Here is a 17704-nt window from a genome sequence, read left to right as displayed (position 1 = left end):
CCTCAGCATGTTCATCTGTCCCTTAGTTGAAGTGTTCTTGATTATTGGATAGAGAACCTTACTTTCACACTGAGAGTCATGACTAGCTCAATAGAACATTTGAGTACATTTCAGATAAACTCAACAGAACTTCTGTAAGTCAGTGTGGCTCAAGACTGAATTGTGTTTAGAAATATTGATGTTGTCTTAACCACATTAGAAACTAAAAAATATGAAGAAGATCCTAAAGTTAGCAACTGAAGTATTTTCTGAATGATACTTCACTGCAGTCTCTGAATGGTTTTACTGTTACAGTTACTTAGACTGAATGATATTGAGCTTATGTATGGATGAAGACTGAGATGAATGAATGAAATCATGCTTGCATCTACCTAGTTCCTTTGGTTTTATTTTGTAAGAGAAATACATATTTTTATACACAGTTGTAAGGGAGTAACTGAGAAATGCTGAAGAACCTGCTTAGCCTAAGGGCATGCTCACAGCTTGAACAGTCCTTGTGCAGATATCTTCAGATCTGGTTAGGGATCAAAGCAAACCCTGGTAAACCCAGCACATTCAGAGGGAAATGAGGGAGGGACAAGAGAATGTTGCCAAAAGAGAAAATCGGAATTCTGGCAATTCTGAATCTTAAATGTAGGTGGAAGATGGTAGATAAGAAGCAGGCGTGGTAGAAATCAAGTGAATCCTCCTACTCCCATAACAGAGTGGAAGAAATCATGTGTCATGGACTCTGGATGCCTGTGGTGCCAGAAGGAAGAAGGTGGGGTTAGGTCCTCCTCTTTGTATCTCATTCTTCCTTATTTTCAGCTTTCTTGCCTTTGATTTTGACTGCTCTTTTCTGATGCCCAAATTCTTCATGGACTTCCAGTATCTCACAGCTGAAAGACCACTGTTTGTGTTCCTGTCTCTTTTTTTGCATCTGTACAAGAAATCGATTTTTGGTTTGTTCACCAACTAGACAATAAAAATTATAATGATGGTTATAATAACAAAAATTCCTGAAAATTATTACAGTTTTTCTTTATCAACGTGAATTGTTGCCATTTGTCAGGTGATACTCTCCTTTTGTTCCAAACATTTCAAACAGTTTTTATGTAAGCATTTTTTTTATCTGGTGATCCCGTAGTTAAGTAAATTGCTCTGGATTACAGAAGTTTGTTTCCCATTCTGCCTAATGGAAAACAGCATCTTCTAAGAGAGCATGCAGCTGCCCTCACTGGGATGCAGTCTGGGCTCCCTGGATTGTCCTTAGTCTATCCTTTTGTTGCTCTGTCACTTTGCAGAAGTTCTTAAATACCTACTCTTCAGCAACTTCAATATCTGCCTTGTCAACAACCCGGTAATGGAGTAATTTTCTCCTTACTCCCTCATCTTTCACACATGCTGAATGAATGTATATCTTACAGAGTGAAATAGCATTAACGTGAGAGGCTGCTGCATCCCTCCCTCCCTCCCTCCCTGCTCAGTACACCCCCCTGAATGCTCTAGGGCAAGGCACTTCCAGAAATGTTGGTTCAGATGTCATCAGCCAGAAAAGGCAACTGATCCCACACAACCAGAGTCAGTATGCTGACAGCCAAGTTTTTGGCAATAGGGGATTGACACTACCACTTCCTCAGGCCGTTTTGTGAATCTGCTCGCCCTGTGCCCCTGCTAATTCTCTCTGGATGAAACCAGTGGACCACTTAACAGTTTCAGGATGACTAAAGCAGCATTTCCCAGTCACCCTCGTCCACTCTACTGCTGAGCTAACTCCTTTGTGCATCTTGTTTCTTTATCATGTCTCTCCATTCTTTCTTCCTCCTCTGTATATTCCATTTTCCTGGCTACAGTCTTCCACATTGATGTGCTCTTTTGAGTTGCCTGTACACCCCTTCTTTCCAATGTGACTCTACTCTTTTCTTTGAAGTTCCATTTCTATGGTCCAAGTCACTAGGACACACAGCTCTTCGTGGTTGTGTCATTGTACCTGAGAGGTCACCAAATGAATGACTTCAGTGATAGGAAACATGCTGTGTAGGCCACTTAGTTAAATTCAGCTTGGAAGAGCATTTTCCTGTCAAGACTGCACTGTTTTGCATTTAGCTAGCATCATATCTGCCTGGCTCTGTGATGATAGCGTAGTAATTGTGCACTCAGTGGCTCTCTAGTGTTCTACTTAGACATGGAATCTGTGGGGAAGATGCAGCATGGCATATAATTCCTTCGCTTGTCTTTTCCAGAGTGGTCCTTGGGGAATGCGGTCACACAATTTCAGTGTACTAGTAAGAACAAGTCAAAGATACCACAAGGTTATCCCATTCAACTCTAGGTGTTCAGGTTGCCCAAACCTATCTCTGCTTCAGGTGTTTTGTAGTATTGTCTGAACTTACACAGTGTATGCAGAGCATCTTGTGACATTGCAGTGAATGAAGGATGTACACATAGTACCTAAATAGCTTTAAAAGATACGTTCTCTATTCTGCCTGCTCATTCCCTACACACACGCTGAGAAACACGCAACTCAGCAGTCACTCTGCATGTGTTCAGGTGCTGCACTCATGAACAATGAGATACTTACCACCAGTTGGCAATACAAAGTTGGCATCAAAATTATATGAGACTTTCCAATAATTTTCTGAATTGTCTTTAAAATGTTGTGTTAAAATTGGTTCTAAATTTGGGCTTAGGAGATCACAGGTAAAACATCTATTTGAGCTCACAGTTACTATGTGGTTTTGGAAAACAAAACAAAACAAAGGATCTATTTGAAAATATTCTCCTTTAATCTGTGTCAGCAGTAAGGGATCAATACCAAGTTGTACAAGCAGAACCATTATCTTGCTGTGGATGTATAAACCAATCTTGCAGTGACACTCTCCCTTCTAGAGCATATATTAAGGATGTTAAAGGTGAGCAAGAAGAGCTCAAGTCTGCTAGACTTTCTCTATTCATTTCATTAATTAGCTCCTCTAAGCTGCGATTATTTTTCTTTTTTATTTGAACAGAACCAAAACTATAGGGTATATTTTATAGTATGTGCTATAAGAATGAATGAATCGAATTAAAAATTTGTTTCACTTTCTTAGCTTTCTAGGTACCCTCACCACCAATCTATTTTAAAGGAGATTACCAAGCTCGAGGTGAGAATTTTACTGAATAATGCAGATTTCCTTTATTCCCTTGGTGTTAAGTGTCCAGGGCTTCTTAGTCTTTTGGATTTGAAAGCTTTAGTTTTACTGGCTGGAGGAATACAGTTTGATTTAACAGGTTTTACACAGCCTCACTTCTATATGGCATTGAGAGGATTGGAGTCTTAAATTTATAAATGTGCACCATTTCTGTGGGAAGCAGATTTGGGATGCACTTTTTTTCTGGCAAAAGTATGCCTGTCCGCTTTTCACATACCTCATGTATAAACTGTGGATATGCCTTAAATGGGGTAAAAAAAAAAGGACAGATTTTTAAATACAAGAACAAAACACATAGAAGGAGCTTTAGACTTCATTTGGTATTTCCCTTATTTGTTGTACAACTCAAATAATGACATGAAATCATTTAGCAGTCTGCGATTACTGCAAACAATGGAAAGAAATTGTTTATCTGCTTTTTTTTTCACAATGAAATGTGAATTCTGTGCAGTTGACTACTCTGATGTTAACAGCCATGAAATCACTTCTCCCTTAGTTTGTTCAAGGGAAAATTTTCTGGTTTAAAATTTCAGCTTTTTTCCCCCAGTTTAAAAATAATATATATTTGATAAATTTATAACCAGTTAACAGTTTTTAATTCAACAGGAACAAAACCAACAGAAATAATTTGCGTGATATTTAATGATTGCTGCTGTGCCTGAAGATTTTGCCTCAGTCTCTTTCCTCATCTCCCTCTTTCCTGTGCCCTGTCTCTGTTAAAGGCCAGAAGCAGATGCTGAGGGAAGAGAGAAAATGCAGGCAAGCACAGGTGTTATTTACCCCCACAGATTCCCTCCTGCCTCTGCTGCTTGCTGTTTTCACCATTCTCCCCTTTGGGAGCTCCCTTGCAGAATTAATGCTGCACACTGCAATCTCTCTCCCTCTCCTTCAAAATGCAGTCACCTATGAATTCTCTTCCATAATTGGACAATTTTAGTGGCCCCAAATGAGACAAGTGTAGTTTTATGAGGTTGATCTGGTTAGCACTCATGAATTTACTCCTGGGATGTTTCTAGTATCTTGATAGGATCTGATGACCATTAGGAGGAGTATTTGTTGCTTGGACAGATTTGCCAGGCATGGTAGTGACACAGATCCTAGCTAGATGCTCTGAATGCTCATCTCTCTTTTGTTTAAAGTATTTAGCCAACTCGATTCTACTACTGAAGAAAATTGAAAATGCACCAATTCCCTGTTATCAAATGAAGATGAATGCATTTGCTTGTCATGAGGCAAAAAACTTCAAGCAGGGTGTTACTGTAAGCCAGTGCTGGTAGCAGACCACAGGAAAGCCTTCTTCCTCTATCATTTTTATCTCTTTCTCTATGTTAGTTCCACTTATGAAAGAGACAGTGAAAGAAAATGGGGTTGGGGAAGGTGGTGGTGGTGATGGTGGTGGTGAGCATTTCAATGGATGCACCATAGGCCTTGCTGCAGTAACCAATATGTGTGATTCTTCAGAGTGGGAGTTGCACTCTGGCCAAAGGTACGTCAGGGTGAACAGAGCTCCTTGTTAGACTCTTTTTGTTACATTCAGACTTAGAGCTCCCGCTCTATGTCTGAATGTCAGTGTATGTAGATCTGAGGCATACCTGAGGCCCAGAATCTGCACGGAGACTTGGAACTAGCAGATACGATCTCCAGTTCACTGCAATGGAATTTGCAAGGGAAGTAGCAAAGGGTGGCTTAGACTCATCTTGTACTAAGTATGTACTGCCAAGGGAGGAATGGAGGGCAAGCATTTCTGTCTTTAAGCCAAGAGATTATGTCCTGGCTAACTGCATTTAATCTAAATTCAGCATTGCTTAAAATGGCAAAAGTCCCTTTGTACCAGGGAGATGGTATTGTATCTCCTGGTACATATCTAATCATACTGCTAGGTCCCTTGTTTTTTGTTTCAAATTGGTAATGAAATCAAAGCATATGCTGGGCCTATCCAGGGAGTGGCTTAGTTTGTGTAGCTGAAGAACAATCACAAGACAATTTTCTAAAAACAATAGGAGATGAAAAAGGAAGTTTAAACCACTTCCCAGTTGAGAAAACACAATTGTGCTGATTCACATCTGTACAGAATGATAGGGTTTTTTCTTTTGCCCAGTTGTTCTCAGATTGCCAAGACTGTATTAATATGAGAGTGCAATAGGACACTCCCAGATGTAAACCAGTAATAAAACACAAATTCTTTAACTATAATTATCTCTTCAAGTTTCGTCTTAGGTTTCAGTTTTTAGCTTCCCTTCCTGCCATTATACAAATACACTGGTGTTATTCAATGATGCCTGGGCAGAAATACCACATTTACTGGTGCACCACAAATTCTGAAAGGGTATATCAACAATAGCGTAGATACCATTCATAGTTCAGAAATTCACCCTGTGCAGGATGTGAATGTTTTACTGAGATCACCTGTTAGCTAGGTAAATTGAAAACTGCAACTGTGAACAAAGAGGGGGACATTATGGTCTTCGTAAGTTAGCTCTTGAGTCCTTCGTAAAAGCAACTGCTGGACAGCCCTTGCCCTTTTAACCTACGGAGATATGTCACAAAAAGAGAGTTCAAGATATAATAAAAGTAGCACTTTCTGTATGAGATATACCCTCCATAAAAGAGGAACTTCAGACATTTTTCCCATGCAATTTCATAATGTTGAATAAGATGAAAAAAATATTCAAATACATCTGACTATATAAAGTAACTGAGACGATATATGAGCTTTTAAGAAGAATTAATTGACTGCTTAGGATTCAATGTGTTAGGAAGGAAATGCAGTGACCTACATTGTGATTTGCCTTTGTTGAAATAAAAAGTAAATCTCCTGTTCACTCTACGGGGCACTATTATTTAGTTTGATTGAAGCACTTGCTGAGCTCCTGGTATTCCTGGCGCAGTACTGAGAAACAGTAAAGAACAAGAATGCAAAGTGTGTCCTGTTTGCCAGAAATGGCAAGACTCTGACAGGAGTCCTGAGGAACAGCTGAGTTACTTCAGCAATGGTGATTGTCTCCATGGAGGACAAAGTATCTCTTGAATATCCTCCGAGTAAGAGAGTCTCTTCTTCTATAGACACTCTCTTGATCAGCTCCCATGTTTTGCACACTCATTTAAGTAGGAATTAAGCCACTCTTCCCTAGCTAACAGAACATAATCTCATAATAATGGCTGTTACTCTGCACAGGTCTCAGAGAGTCTAGGATTAATACTGTAGTGCAGTTTACTGAGTCACTGCATAGTCCTTTGACTTTTGAGCAACCATTTTGGGATGTAAGAATGGATGCCGACCAGTGTGATCCTGTCCCTAAACGAGTCCTCTCTGTCTGCTACGTGCTTTCACGGTAGGACAGGTGCATTTGGCTTTCTCTCAGTACAGTGGGAATGTGGGAAGAAGAGTGGCAGAACATACTGAAGTGTGCAGGACAACATTAAGGGAATCTGCTTCCAGTCAAAAAGACCAGAAAAAATAGACTGTCATGTAAACAGGCCCAGTGTGTAAAGCTTTAAAGTGGTTACTGGCTGTCATTAATATTCTAACTTTAGCTTAATGGTTCCTTATTTTTCACTGAAAGTCAGGATTATTTTCACAGATGGATCATGGAAGTAATTATTTGTAAAAAAACAGCTCTTGGACTTCTCATTCCTTACTGGGAATTCAGGTTCTTAAAGATGTAATTTTGGGATGGGAGTTTCTGATTTTATTCAAATTACCAAGAAAATTAGAAAAAATCTGAATTATTTGTTCATCTCTTTCTGAAAAAATCAGGTTTTATAGCTTACTACTCTACTATTTCTACAGCTGTGAGTTTTTAAATAGCCTTACATGCTTTGTGCTTGACTTGCACCTCATTGCATGTGCTAGCAATCTGCATGGATGCTAATTAAAAGAAATACAAACTGTGACCTCTCCATTTAGATCTTTGTTTGCATGTGTGTATATGCCTCTGATTTTTTTTTTTAAAGATAGATGTTAATTATTTTAAATTGGTTAAAAATTAAAATTTCTTCATGTGAAGAAAATTTCTTCATCAGGCTTTTAAAATGAGTTTTCTCACCTCTTATTGTTTACTTTTTCCATTATACCATGACTGCAGAGATGTGGAAGCAAAAGGGAGTAGGAGAGCTCAGAAATTAAGCAACAAAAAGTCAAGAGTACCAAAATGATTGAGTTTAAGTATTTAAATTATAAATAATTCTATTGTAACTTTAAGTAAAATATTCAATTTAAATTTTAAATAATAATTTCTTGACACTTTTTGACAAGTTCTTAATAATGTGCATATAGTATTTAAAAGGATTATTTTAAAATAGCACTGTTTTGACACTTATTTGAATTGTATCACTGAGCATCAGAACATCTGAGCAATTAGTGAAAATCTACAGAGACTGGAAGATGTCTGGAATAGTCCTTCCTAAGAAACAGATTTGAAAGCCATTGTATTGGTTTCCATGGGGAATAGCAACAAAAATACTGGCAGTGAACCTATTGAGGGAGTTTATGGCAAACATAACTCCCCTGTCTTTTTTTTAGGTTTTAAAAAAATCTATTTTAGAGTAATTTCAAAAGCCAAGCATAAAAATACACATTTCGTGCGTGCATAAATAAAAGAAACACTTTGCATTTAATTTAAGCTACCTAAAAAGAGTTCAACAGTCACTGCAGGAAATTCAGAGTTTGTAAAGCTGCTACTTTTTTTTGTAGGTGTTTGAGGGTGAACATGAATCAGATTATGCAGCAGAAAATAAAAGTCTTCAGTAACTTGCAATATTTCATTCAGAAAATGGGTTTTTTTGTTCATGTCAATAGGAATTACAGTAAATCTACAAGATGTGTAACATTATAACCCTGCAATATTATACAAACTTGTATATTATTATACCAAATACTCAGAATAAAAGATCAGGTGTATTGTTAGTTATGGCTCTTCACTCAGCACACACTATTTGTGTTTAAATGCTGCCAGACTGTACAATCCTGAGGCATAAATAGGGCCAAATTTAAGATACAGCTTTTGCAAAATGAAGATTTGGGAATATTTTATTTTTCCAGGAGTTCTGTAGAATTTGGAGGAGCCAGAATATCCTCTGGCAACTTAGGTTCCTCCTGACATGGAAATGACGTCATTGGCTTGAGTCCTCAGAGAGATTCAGTACTCCAAGCTCTACTACTCCTGAGATTCCTTTACAGATACCAGCTGTGCAGAGAGCCGGGAAAACAGTCTAGGACAACTTGAGTCCTTCTTTTGCTTGGAAATACATGTCTGTCTGGGAAGATACATACATGTTACAGATGTTAATCAAGGTTTTAAGTGCAAAAGGCTATTTGCTGGACCCTTTGAAGGTTTGCAATATGTATGTTTTTTATGTATCTCTGTGCTTCATCGTGTGGGCAATCTTCTTCCTTTCTGGACCGAATTCCTTCAAAATGAACAGAGCTGTCACTAGCCTTACTTCCCCTTTTCTTCCCCAGTGTTTATTCAACCTAACAAGTCCGGTACAATTTGAGTTGAAAGTTGGGGAATGTTCTTGTGAGTCACTTGGTCTCTGGTCACAGACAAACTTCATCTAGACCCCAGGAGTGAAAATCAACAGTTGTTGATCTTTTCAGGAGTCAGAAAGTTCTGCACCTTTTCCTGGGTAAAATGGGTGTTCTGTATGAGATGTTGTGCTATTTCAAAGGGAACATGTTTTTGTAATCTCATATAATTGTAGTATTGGCCAGCTATCCCATATCTAGCTGTTAATTTGTGTGGTATTAGGGTAGAATGTTTTATGAGGGTCTTTCAATATGGTAGCCTGAAAAAAATTGCTGAAATGTATAGTTAATAAAATTATATGGTTTTGTGTGTTGTGTGCTTATTGTAGAAGAAGCTTTTCTTTTTTTTTACTAAATAGGAAGATATAATTTTGCCAGTGAAATTCTCTGGTTTAAAATAGGATTTTTAATTACCATTATTAAAACTGCTGGCATACATTTGGCTCTTATGAAGGTAGTCCAAACGAACAGTTCTGTAGAGCAGGGCAGTGCAGGTATTGTCCATGGCACTACCCATCCTATTTGTACCTCACCCTTGTTGGGAAAAGCTGTCAGTCAGTAAGGGACTCTCGCAAACATTGAAACCTCAGAGTAATGGAGCTTATTCAAACAGCCCCCAAAATTTGCAACTGAATAGTAGCTTTGAGGGAGATGCTAAGGAGGCTCCAGCTCAGCAACAGAGAGGTTCACAATTTTTTAGGGAGTTCATCCTATCTAAGCAACAGAACTAGAGTAACCTAAGCTCACTCATTGTTTACGCAGGACCAACATCCCTGGAGACAACTGTGTGTGTATGTATGAACACGCACTTATAATGGTAATATCAAGTCCAAACCTTTTGAGTTTGGATAACAAGATTGTTTTTCTTACCCAGCTAGTGTGATACACTAGTGAATAACCTCTCCTATTATAGCATAGATTCCCATGCTTGCTCTTAAACTCCTTGACAATATTGCTCTTAAAAGCCTCCAACTACCCAGTTGGAGTGTCTGAGCGGGAAGGCAGTTGACTCCTCAGTAGAAAGAGCAAGCCTCTTTCAGGAGGTGATTCCAACTTCGAGGAGGTTGAATTGCCCATAGATAAGTCTCTCTCTTGTCACTGCTTTTTAAAAGTCTCCCTTTTCGAATGACTCTTTTTGTAGTAAAAACAGAAATAGAGCAATTGAACAGTCTGAGCTTTAATCATAATGGTTTTCTGTTTGGACAAATGTTGGGCTGTAGGTACAAAAATGCTGTTAGCGAGGATTTTCTTGCTATTTTCTAAGTCCGTGAGAGACTTTTCTCTCTCGCAGAAGAGGTAGCAGCGAATGTAAACAACCAAGCCACCTGCAACCTTGAAAAGTCTTGTTTATGGTATAGTAGAAAAATATTTTGACAATGGATGTTTTGGGATTTTGGCCAGTCACCCCCAAGGGGTGGCTGGTCCTTTGTCCAATTAGACTATGAAGAAAAAAGTCTATAAAAGAGTTTGTAAAGTAATTAAATAAATCAATCTTGCTGCACAATTCCTGCCTGCTGAATCTTCTCCTCCTCCTCCTCCCTATGGCTGCGGGACACGGTGATATACCCTAGGGCCCAGGCCTGCGGTAATATTGGGGTTTTAGGAACTCTCCTGGGTTTTTTTTTCCTGTTAAAGCAGTTTTCCCCATACATGTTGCTAGGGGAACAAATGGCTGGATATTTAAGAAAAACAAAAGAGCTGGCTACTCTTTTGTTTCACCTGGGTGTGGGGGCGTCCAGAGAAAGAGGAAGCTGTTTTTTCCTATGGCCACTTTTCTTTCTGCTGGAGAAAACACCAGGATCCCAAGCCCACCTTCCCTGCCCCACTCGGAGCCGCGCTGTGGCTGCCCTGCCCCGCCGTTGCTTCGAGCCTTCACTGTGCTGTAGCCGTGCTCGCCCTGCCTGCCCAGACCTCCGGGGGTTCCCCATTTGGATACATCGCGTCTGCCACCCGAGATTTGTGCTTGTCCCTGCTGCTCCAGCCTGCCATTCCCGAGGGTCCGGCCGGACACCAGGATCGGCTGCCCAGGGGTTTGTGAAGCCTTTGTCCCATCCCTTCCCGGGATCCCGGGGCACCGGTGCCGCGTGCTCCCCGAGCTCGCTCCGGAGCGCCCCCTGCAGCCGCGGGGGAACCATCGCACCTGCCCTGCTCACCGGGAGCCGCCAGCGCCCCTGCCGGCTGCGAGCGGAACTGCACCCGAGGGGAAAGGGCCTGACAGCCGAGAAGGCTGGGACTGGGTTTGTGATTGTTTGCTGTTACTGCCAGAGTTATTGCTGTTTGTTTGACTGGTTATACACATATAGATATATAACAGTAAAGAACTATTATTCCTATTTCCCACATCTTTGCCTAAAAGCCCCTTGATTTCAAAATTATAATAACTCGGAGGGAAGGGGGTTGCATCTGCCATTCCAAGGGAGGCTTCTGCCTTCCTTAGCAGACACCTGTCTTTCAAACCAAGACAACAAATCACTTGTCATGTGCGCATTTCATTTTACTTTTTGTTTTTCTGCCGTGTTTTCTTATTTATAAGTAATGCATGATGTTCTCAAAAGGGTAATGTTCAAAGTGTGAAGAAATTTCAGTTTCTTGGATGAAAGATCTTATATAATAGTAAAGGATTGTATTTAGCAGTTAATAAAATCTACAGTTAGACAGGAAAACAACTTTATTTAACCTTTTGTTTGTGCAGTTTCATATAGCTATTTTAAAGGGAGCTTCTTTGCCATTGATGATATCTGAATCTGATCAAATCCCAAGTGGTGAGCAAGCTATGAACACCTATGTTTTCATTCATTTCCTAGTTGCATCTTAGCTTTCCAAACTTCTGTGATCTGAAAACTGAAGATGTAATTCTCTAAGTAAAAGAACTTTGAGTTCCCATGTGGTCTGGAAACTGTGCAGTATTTCAGCCTATTTGCAAGACACTTAGAAAAATATTCAAAACCCCAGTAAAATTTATTTTTATGATCTGCTCACTGTCTTCACATCAGCCTTAGTTCTCAAACTCTCAGCTCATGCAGTACGTCCTGCTGTCCTTACATTCACTCTGTCCAAATTGGCCAAATTGCTACTCACAGCAATGATCCTTCTGCTTGCGGAAAGGCTGAGGGACAGTGTCAAAGCCATGAGAGAGGTCTGGTTTGCAATGACATTTTTATGGACTGTGGCACTTTATGACAGTAAGTCACATTGCTTGGGCTCTCCAGAAGTGTGCAGATGTGTATTCTGCATTCTTGCATGTATTTGTATGGCAATTTAGCTGGGTTGCAGTAAGTTTGTAGTGAGATTGTTGTCATTGTTGCTTAGGTGATATACTGTATCTCTCTGCAAACCCCAGTACTTCAGGAAGCCTAGATTTCCCTTGACTGAGGTTCTAGGACTAGGGAAAAAAAGAATAATAGTACCGAGGAATGCCTGAGTACTGGTTTAGATCAGTACAATGTACTTTAATTTTCTGGTCTAATCCAGGAGAGGGAGCTAACTTTCTAGCCATTACATCTGGCACACTGCACTGGAGTAGTTTTTTTCATAGCTGATATCCCATGTCCGAATGATTATTCACATATGCTGTCCCTGAAGGAGAGTCATCTTGGGAGTGCAAAACCACCCTCTCAAAACATTGGTTAGCTCTGTTCAGTGCAGTAAATATAATTACATGACATATTCTTGACAGGGGAGTATTTATTGTTAATGTATTTTACTATAATTTAAACACTGTTGCACATTGTTTGCTCTCTTCGCCCACTCTTCTGCCTTTCGCCTATTAAGGAATATTAAGAGGATCTGAATTTCATAGTTTCTCCACTGCAGCAAATGTTGCTTTCTATGGCACTGTGGGAAAGCAGGGCAGCAAACACTTCTCAGCACTGCAAGCACGTGTGTTTGCAATCTCCTGTGCTTGTAGCCTGCTGCCAGCCTTGGTTGGTGTCCCAGGCACTGAGTGAATTGTGCATGAAACAAGGAGCAATCACACCGGTTCCTTCCAGTGAAGGAAGCTGGGAAGCAGCTTATGGAGCCCAGCTAAAGGAGCACGTCCGTTCCACTGGGCCCCCGTGCCCTGCGCCTCTTCACAAACTCCTGCCTGCAAAGCTGCTGTCTTGGTTGGCTGTAACTGCAGCACTAAGACTGGGCTGACACAGGACAAAAACAATTCCTATTTGTTGAAATAAGTTAATGAGTTAGAGAGGAGCACAAAAGAAAGAAGGGAGACAGGCCTGGGTATTTTATGGGTCCACAGAGGGGAAATACCCAGGCAATTGTGGAGAACATCTGCCTGTGGGCTGTCCTGGGGAGTCCTTGGCCCCAGGCATGTGCCTGTGCTCATGAACCTCCCACAGCCACATGTCCCAAAAAAATGGGAATGCAGGAGGCTGACCTTGCTGTTTGGGTGCGTCGGGGCACTCTGCCGGGTGCTGGCCCAGGCACTTATCTCTGGCCTTGGTACCACAGTTCCCTCCTGGGCCAGGAATACCCGCTGAGTCAGCAATCCCGTGGTTGTCTTTCTCTCTCTTCTCTTTCTCCCTCTTCTCTTTCTCCCTTACTGCTCTCCTTGTTCTTCCCCCGATTCCTGTCTCTCACACACAAGTTTTAAGCTTTAATTGTTAAACAGAAGACTTTGAAAATCCACTATGTATTTAATAGAAAAGTTCAGAGAGTAGAAAGAAAATGAAAAGAAAGCTAAAGCACTGGGGGTTTTTTTGGTGTGTTTCTGGGTCACTTGATGAGTTTTATAACTTTGTGATTTTGGGTGCTTGAGGTTGGAGAAAATTTGAACTGAGAGGAGCAGCTCTGAAACACTCTCTTTTCTCTCTGCACAGAGCCCAGCATCTCTGAAGGCATAAGCAACTGAGTGCAGAGCAGATGGAATCATTTTTCTGTGTTAGTTATTTTAATACAAAGGAACATGGGGAAATTAATATGGAAAATTAAAAAAAAATCATCAATTTACCACGTATTTAAATTGAACAGATCATAACAGTTCCAGTGAAAGGGAAAGAACTTACTAAGCCTTTGAACATTTTTCATGTTTGTTTCACAATAGGCTGATGTTAGTGAACAAGTAAAACCAAAGACAAGAGAAATTCTCCATGTCATGTTATCTAGCAATAAATTTTGATCCAGTTAATGAGGAATAAGATAACACTTAAATAAGTAGGTAAAAGCAAGCCAGTTTCTCAACTGGGGGCTTGAATATGGCAGTGTAGTATATTGGCACAGATGTGTGCATAAATTACATTGATAGTGTAAGCTTGAGATATCTATGGTGAGAAAATAAAAAGGAGAGATATCAGTGATGTCCATATCTTGAAATGATCCACCTTGTGACAGTAGCCAGGTCAAAAACACATCCCGTGTCACTGGAAAATACTCAGTAATGCTGTAATAGTCCTCTTGAAAAGTGTAGCCATGAAGATTGGCCTTTTAAAACTTAGTGGACATAATTGCAGCAAACAGTTTATTGAGCTATGTAGACCACTTTTTCTATTATCCATGAAGATTGAGCATTTTTTGGAATTATTTATTTGGAATTAATGAATAGGGTGTGCAAGTGTATTTCCACCTTGGGAACTATCTGCCATGGTTATTACTTTAGAATTCACCTTTCACACTCTGTAATTAGCTAAATAACTCAAGTGGGTTTTTTTAGCTGCAAGTGGATGTCTCCCATATTTATGGTTTTCAAGAAGGCTGGACATATACTGAACACATTTTGCCTGAGTGATCATGCAAATTTCAGAGTAACATATATTTAAATTAGAAGAGCAGACTAAAGAAACCAGCCTCTCGTGTTTACTGCTGTGACTTTTCATGTACAACTATAGATAGGGGATGTTTGCTGATCGTCAGTGCAGGTGTTCTTTATGATACAAACCAGAACAATTCCTCCTCCAGTTAGAATTTCACAATTTGCAAATACTTTATCATCTGTTACTGCATCTGTTTTGTGAAGCCAACATTATTACCCAGTTAATTGTTGGTCATGTTATGTTGAAGTTTGCGATAGACATTCTTTGCTGTGGAGCTTTTTTTCCAAGTGATTAATAGTAACAAAAATTGTTTATTAATAGAGCATAACTGTCTGAACTGTCGAATACTGGAAATGCATGACCACCAGTGCCATTGCATGGCATAGTGACTGGTTTGAGCAAGGTAGCAGAGCCTGGCCCAGGTTTGTGAGTGTCATTGCCTCAGTATTCTGCCCACTACAGCACAGCCATAAGGCTAAATGGATATTTTCTCGACTATTCGCAGTCACATAACTGGCCCTTTAAATTAGGCAATAGGATTCCAGACACCAGTTATGGCAAAAACGCACAATATTCATCTCCATTATCTCTGTTATTTAAGGCTTTCAGAAAACCACTAACCTTCACTCCTACACTCAAACAAGCACACACTAGCACACAGAGTTAAGCCAACTTTTTAACTCCCAGTCATTAAGGATGTCAAAACATTCTGATATACGATATAAACTTATTATGACTGGATTTTATTTTTATTAATGTAAGGGCTAGGTTGTGAAGAAGAGAAGATTTTTTAAGCCTCTTACTCCTTGGAGACAATGTGATTTGGTGGTTTAACATTGTAACATTTTAAAGGGCTTGTTAAGCCCTAATCGGAGCACATTAAGCACTAACATTTTTAAAGTGCATAATAAGACAGAAACATTTTAATAGCATATTAACCTGTAACATAAACCCAAAACAGTCACAGTGTTGTCTTTTTCCTTGTGTTTTTCCTATAACAAGTTCTAACGCGTAACTGATACTTTTAACAACTATTAGAAAGTTGAGGGTTTCTTGGTGTTCTTCCTGTTTAAAAAAGAAAAAAAAAAAGGACATTTCTGTATAAGAAATTTCATTTAGAGTGAAATTTTAAAATTAATGCAGAAAAATTTGCTTTAAGAGTTGCCATAGCTAAATGCTAACAAATAAAGTATACTGCTAGGGAAAAGGTTTGGTTTCAGTAAAACAATGTTTTGTACTGGTAAAATGTTTTTGCTTGAGAAGTTTTACTCAGATCTGATAATTTTGGAGTTTTTTGTCAACAAGAATTGTGGAATGGGCTCTTGCCAGTGGAAAAAGTTCACTGAACATCTGTGGGGGGATTTTTTTATTTATTTAGTTCGTTTTCTGTATAATTTTGTGCATGTGATTCCAGAAAAGAGGTAGGAGTTCATTGATACTGGGGCCCAGCAATTTCCTTTAAGAAAAATTTTCTTAAAAGGAAAATACAGTATAGCCTGTGAGCGTCTCTTCTTAATTGGTTTGGAACCTCTTGATGAGTGATTCCAGGCTCACCTTCCCTCCAGGGAGTTGAGTGCACCACTTCTGCACTTCCCAGCCCCTCCCAGGTTATGGTAAGGCATCTGAGCCACCTTTTGGACACCTGTCTTTGCTGTGGTATTTGGGGGAAGTTGTGGCTCAGTCATTTCATCTTAGGTTTGATTGCAGCTGCTCCTGCTTTTCTATAGTGGCTGTGACCCCGACACCTTCCACAGTGGTGGCAGGAAGAATGCCTGTGGAAAAGGGTTTATAAAATTACTTTGGAGACAGCTGAGTGAAGCTGAGTCAGAGCTATCCATGTAGTACTTGACTGAGAGGGAGCTACAGGTTCCCTTGATGTGGACAGTCACAATAATGTTGAAATACACTTGGAGTTTTGGTCCATAAGCTGTTGTATCTGTGCAATTGCCTCTGCATTGCACACCTGTTACCATGAGAGGCCAAGGCACCTCAATTCAGTGGCCTGAAGCTGAACACCTCTTCGAAGTTGTCGATTACTGTGCTGTTGCTGCAGCGCAGTACTGCCTCTCCATGGCTGCCTGGATGGCAGGCAGTGAGCAGGCTTTGGACATCGGCTCCAGGCTGGCTCTGGACAGGTAAAGAGTCCTACGGTAGCTCTATCTGGAGAACTGGCAAATGTTTGCTCTTCATAGAAAATGCTCCCACTCTGACAGGGCAGCTTCTGGAGTAAAATGTTTTTTGGTGTGAGGAGGGCTGCCTCAGGGACCTTCAAAGCGAGCACAGGGCCCCACAGTATGTGCACAGCAGGGCCTTGACTTCCATGTGGATTTTTCTCCAGCATCTGGGGAAAAGCTGTGCAATGCAAGAGCAGCAAGGGCCTTGTCTGCAAGTGGACCATGTTCAGATCGAATTAATTGTAAAAAAACCCCTAAGGGACAAGTATGGATTTTGCCTTGTGTCTGGGCACTGTTACTCTGATACAAAAGTGACTTTTTGTTTGTTTCCTTGTCTGTTTGTTTATTTATCCCATGCAGTAGTTGGAAGTAGTTAAAATAAAACATAAAACCCCATGCTTGTTCTGGAATAAGAGTGATTACAGAGAGAAAGAAATAATTCTAATGTAACTACAGAGGTTTAACTACACCAGTGTAATTGTACCGTGTAGCTAGGAGAGCATTTCTGTGGGGGCAAGCTCCAGTCACAGAGACAAAATCTTAAAACATTGTAGACCTCATCCATAGAAATAACTCTGTGTAGTCTCAGGCCAATGATTCTTTACTTTCAGTAAATAACTTGAGTCAATAAAAGGACAAGGTTTCATATTTGCATGAACTGTATTCTGGCATCAACATGACTTATGGCCTGCAAAACATGGGATATCTGAGGTGGATGAAGCAGGGCTGAGGATAGGTTGCTATACTGATGCTGTTGTAGCCATGATTTGGGGAATGATGCACAGGATGTTCTTCAGGTCTTTACTTCTATGACAAGCAGAGGAACAGAGGGGGAAACAGTACAAAACACCTGCCCAGAGAGTTACACCTGAGACTATGTCTAGGAAGGTCAGGCTCTCCATTCTGTTTCTCCCCAAAACCTTTCCTCAAACCTGTCAGTTTTGTCTATATTTAAAAAACAAACCAAAACAGAAAAAAACAAGCAAACAAACAAACACCCAACACATCTTAGTCTTACTTTGTCTATGGCTTCCTTGTGAGATTCAAATATTGAAGTTTAGAATAATCTGGCTGGGAACTACC

The sequence above is a fragment of the Corvus moneduloides genome, chromosome 12 (genome assembly GCF_009650955.1).
Source record: "Corvus moneduloides isolate bCorMon1 chromosome 12, bCorMon1.pri, whole genome shotgun sequence".
Lineage (NCBI taxonomy): Eukaryota > Metazoa > Chordata > Aves > Passeriformes > Corvidae > Corvus > Corvus moneduloides.
The sequence above is the reverse complement of the archived record's forward strand: the minus strand, read 5'-3'. Positions refer to the sequence as shown.